A 5,335-nucleotide genomic window follows, 5' to 3' on the forward strand; every position below is an offset into this window, starting at 1 on the left:
CCTTCCCCTGCTCGTTCTCTCTCTCTCTCTCTCTCTCTCTCTCTCTCTCTCTCTCTCAAAAATAAATATTAAAACAAAAAAAATTTTAATGTTTAAAAAAAATCAGAAATTAGAATATCCAACAAAACTAGCAAACAATCTAACCAAATGATATTTATAGAACACTACCCAACAACTACAGAATATACATTCTTTCAAGTGCACATGGAATATTCACCTAGGTAGACCACATGCTAGTCTTTGAACCAAATCTTAATGAATTTAAAAGAATTTAAATTGTACGAAATAAATTCTCTGACCAAGGTGTATTACATTAGAAATCAGTAACAAGATCCCTAGCACATGTCCAAATATTTGGAAATTAAATAATATAGTTCTTTAATTTTTTTAATGTTGATTTATTTTTGAGAGACAGAGAGAGGCAGAGCGTGGGTGGGAGAGGGGCAGACAGAGAGGGAGACACAGAATCCGAAGCAGCTCCAGGCTCTGAGCTGTCAGCACAGAGCCCGACACGAGGCTCCGACCCAGGAACCATGAGATCATGACCTGAGCCGAAGTCGGACACTTAACCAACTGAGCCACCCAGGTGCCCCTAAATAGTACATTTCTAAATAACTCATGTTTCAAATGAGATATCACAAGGTAAATTAGAAAATATTTTAAATAAGTGATTATCAAATCACAACATATAAAATTTTGTGAGATGCTGTGAAAGTGCTCAGAGGGAAATTTGTAGTTTTAAATGCTGGAAAGGTATAAAATCAGTAGTACAAAAAGTAGTGGTATGAAATTCTTTTTTCTTAATGTTTATTTTTGAAAGAGAGAGAGAGCGCCCGCGAGCATGAGTAGGGGAGGGGCAGAGAGAGATGGAGACACAGAATCCAAGGCAGACTCCAGGCTGGCACGGGGCTTGAACTCACGAGCCGTGAGATCATGACCTGAGCCAAAGTCGGACGCCTAACCGACTAAGTCATGCAGGCACCCCTGAAACTCCTTTTTAAAAAATTCTTTTTTAGAATATAATATATTGTATAATATATAATACTCTACTGTACATAGAAACTAAAGTTTATTCAACCAACCTTCAATGTTTACACATTAAGTATTTTCATTCTTTTGCCATCTCAAATAATTCTGTAATGAATAATCTTATGTATCTATATTTTCACATTGTTGGAAGGTATCTTCAGGGAAAATTCCTAGAAGCAGGATTGCTGGGTCCAAAGGTAAAGGCATATGTAGTTTTGTTAGACATTGCCAAATTCCCTCCATTAGACTGGTAGCATGTTAAACGCCCACCAGCTATAGGTAAACGTCTTTTTCTCTACAACCTAACAGTTGTGAAGGTTTTCAATTTTTGCCAATCTAATGGGTGAGAAATTGTATGTCCATTTCAATTTGCATATTTCTTATTATGAGTAAAATCAAACATCTCTTAATATGTTCATAAGCCATTTAAGATCTTTTTTATGATTTATATATCCATGACTTTTGCCCATTTTTCTATTTTTCTTCTGTGATATACATTATAGTTTCTACCATATTGTTATTTGTTCTTTGACTTTACCTATGATATTGTATTAATAGATAAAATTGTTTTTTTTTTAAATTTTTTCCAAGATGGATGTCAGAGAGCTTACTGCCTATGTTTTTTCCTAGATTTTTTTTAAACGTTAAAAAAATTTTTTTAACATTTTTCATTTGTTTTTGTGAGACAGAGAGAGAGAGAGAGAGAGAGAGAGAGCGAGCATGAGCCGGGGAGGGGAGGAGAGAGAGGGAGACACAGAATCCGAAGCAGGCTCCAGGCTCCGAGCTGTCAGCACAGAGCCCGACGCCCACAGACCGCGAGATCATGACCTGAGCCAAGCCAGACACTTACCTGAGTCACCCAGGCGCTCCTCTTCCAGGAGTTTTATGGTTTCAGGTCTTACAAGAGCAAGTATTTAATCATAGTCTAAGATAGGAATCCAGTTTCATTCTTTTGCATGTGGTTGTCTAGTTTTCCCAACACCACTTATTGAAGAATCTGTCCTTTCCCCACTATATATTCTTGCCTCGTTTGTCATAAATGAATTGACCGTATATGCAAGGGTTTATTTCTGAGCTCTCTGTTCTGTTCCACTGATGTCTGTTTTTATGCCAATACCATAGAGTTTTGATTACTATACTTTTGTAATAAAGTTTGGAATCAGAAAGTATGATGGCTCCAGCTTTGTTCTTTCTCAAGATTGCTTTGGCTATCAGGGTTTTCTATGGCTCCATACAAATTTTAGGATTGTTTGTTCTAGGTGTGAAAAATGCCATTGGAATTTTGATAGGGATTGCATTGAGCCCGTATATCGCTTTGGGTAGTATGGACATTTTAACATTATTAATTCTTTGACTCCACAAGCATGGAATATCTTTCCATTCATTTGCATCATCTTCAATTTCTTTCTTCAATGTCTTATAGTTTTCAGTGTACAGGTCTTTCACCTCCTTGGTTAAATTTATTCTTAGGTATTTTATTCTTTTCAATGCAATTGTAATGGGATAGTTTTCTTAATTTCTTTCTGATAGTTTATTAGCAAATAGAAATGCAACTGGTTTTTCTATTTGATTTCATATGGTGCAACTTTACTGAATTTGTTTATTAGTTCTAACAGTTTTTTTTTAATAGGGCCTTTAGGGTTTTCTACATATAATATTGTGTTATCTGCAAATAGTAACAGTTTTATTTCTTTCTTTCCAATTTGGATGACTTTGTTTCCTTTTCTTGCCTAATTGTTCTCGGTAGGACTTCCAATACTATGAACACAAGTTGAGTAAAAGTAGTGAGAAAAATTACGGCATAGGGAATATAGTCAATAACACTGTAATAACATTTTATTGTGACAGATGATAACTACACTTATCATGGTGAGACGTGAGCAATACATAGAATTATTGAATCACTATGTTGTATGCCTGAAACTAATATAACATTTTATGTAAACTATATTTTAGTAAACAAAACAAAACAAAAAAACTGGCAAGAATAGGCATCCTTGTCTTGTTCCTGATCTTAGAAGAAAAGCTTTCAGTTTTTCCCCATTGAGCATATATGTGGCCTTTCGTATATGGCCTTCATTAAGCTGAGGTATGTTTCTTCTGTACACACTTTGTTGAGAGGTTTTTTTTAATCATAAATGGATGTTATCTATCATAAATTGATGTTTGGCAGTTTCTATCAATTTAAATATATATCCCAGCAATCCCATTTCTAGGTATTCAACTAGGAGAAATGAAAATATATGTCCACACAAATACCTGTACATAAATATTTATAGCAGCTTCACTCATAATCACCAAAACCCAGGAAACTTCAATAGTTTATCAATTGGTAAATATACAAACATTACATTCATGTAATGGAATAATACTCATCAATAAAAATAAACACACTGCATGCAAAAAGTTGATGAATGTAAAGTATAATATGCTATGTGAAAGAAGCCAGACTCAAATGAGCTTCATATGTTATGATTCCATTTACATGACAACCTAGAAAAGGCAAAACTTTAGAGTCAAAGAATAGATCAGGGGTCACCAGGAATGAGGGTTAGCGAAATGGATGGACTACAAAAGGACACAAAGAAACTTCTGTGGTGATACAGTCTATGTGCTGTTTAGTAATGGTTACATGACATTATTTTTAAGAATTCAAAAAACAATATACCTAAAAAAAGGTGAATTTTACTACACGCAAGTTATACTGCAATAAATATAAATTTGCTCCTCAAAAATATAGTCAAGAGAGTAGTTGAGAATACATAAAAACAGAAAAGATAGGTATAAAATCCACTTTGCTAGGTTGGTCAAAAGTTTTAAAGTTGTCTTCTTTTTATTTTTCAAATTTTTATTCAAATTCTAGTTAGTCAACATATAGTGTACTATTGGTTTCAGTAGAATTTAGTGATTCATCACTTACATATGACACCCAGTGTTCAACGTAACAAATGCCCTCAATACCCATCATCCTTTTAGCCCATCCCCCGCCCACCTCCTTCCACCAACCCTCAGTTTGTTCACTATAGTTAAGACTCTTCATATGGTTTGCTTCTCTCTTTCCCCCACCTTCCCCTATGTTCATTCGTTTTGTTTCTTAAATTCCACATGTGTGAAATCATAGGTATTTGTCTTTCTCTGCCTGACTTATCTCACTTAGCATAATCCAGTCTGGTTCCATCCACATTGTTGCAAATGGCAAGATTTCATTCTTTTGATGGCTGAGTAATATTCCATTACATATACATATACATGCACCATAACTTCTTTATTCATTCATCAATCCATGGACATTTGGGTTTTTCCCATAATTTGGCAATTGTTGACAATGCTGCTATAAACATCAGGGTGCATGTGGCCCTTCAAATTAGTATTTGTATACCTTTTGTGTAAATACCTAGTAGTGAAATTGCTGGGTCATAGGGTAGTTCTATTTTTAACTTTTTGAGGAAACTCCATTATTGTCTTCCACAGTGGCTGCACCAATTTGCATTCTAAAAATTATTTTCTCATTGTTTATAATATTCTAATAAATTCAGGTCAGATATACCTAGTGAATAATCTCAGAGAACAGTATATAATCTAATATTTTTCTAGCACTATCAAAGTAAAACCACCCATAACTTTGAGTTTGGGGTAAATTTAGCAGTCTTTGCCATATAATTCAAACACAAGTTATATAAACTAATACTGTATTGTTTTATCTTTAAAAAAATTTAATGTTTGTTTATTTTTGAGAAAGAGAGAGACAGGGAAACCGAGAGCGAGTGGGGGAGGAGCAGTGAGGGAGGGAGACACAGAATCCGAAGCAGGCTCCAGGCTCTGAGCTGTCAGCACAGACCCTGATGGGGGGCTCCAACTCACAGACCACAAGATCATGACCTGAGCCGAAGTCTGACGCTTAAACAACTGAGCCACCAAGGTGCCCCTATATTGTTTTATCTTTATATTGTTTCTTACTTACCTGTGCTTTATCTAATCCTGTGTGTTTTTTAAAAGATGTTTTAAAAAACATCTTTTTTTTGAAAACATCTTTGTTTGTTTGTTTGTTTACTATTTTAGGGAGAGAGAGAGCACAAGCTGGGGAGAAGGATGAAGGGAGAGAGGAAATCTTAAGCAGGCTTCATACTCAGCGCGAATGGATGCAGGTTGAGCCCATGACCCTGGAATCATGACCTGAGCCGAAGTCAAGAGTCAGTTGCTCAACCAACTGAGTGACACAGACGCCCCAATCCTGTGTTGTTTTAACATGAAAACCACTGCCTGTCCTTCCACACAGAGCCAGTAGATACATATTAAGTGGAACTCA

This window comes from Panthera onca (genome assembly GCF_046562875.1).
Source record: "Panthera onca isolate mPanOnc1 chromosome E1 unlocalized genomic scaffold, mPanOnc1 haplotype 2 h2.Chr16_ul_1, whole genome shotgun sequence".
Lineage (NCBI taxonomy): Eukaryota > Metazoa > Chordata > Mammalia > Carnivora > Felidae > Panthera > Panthera onca.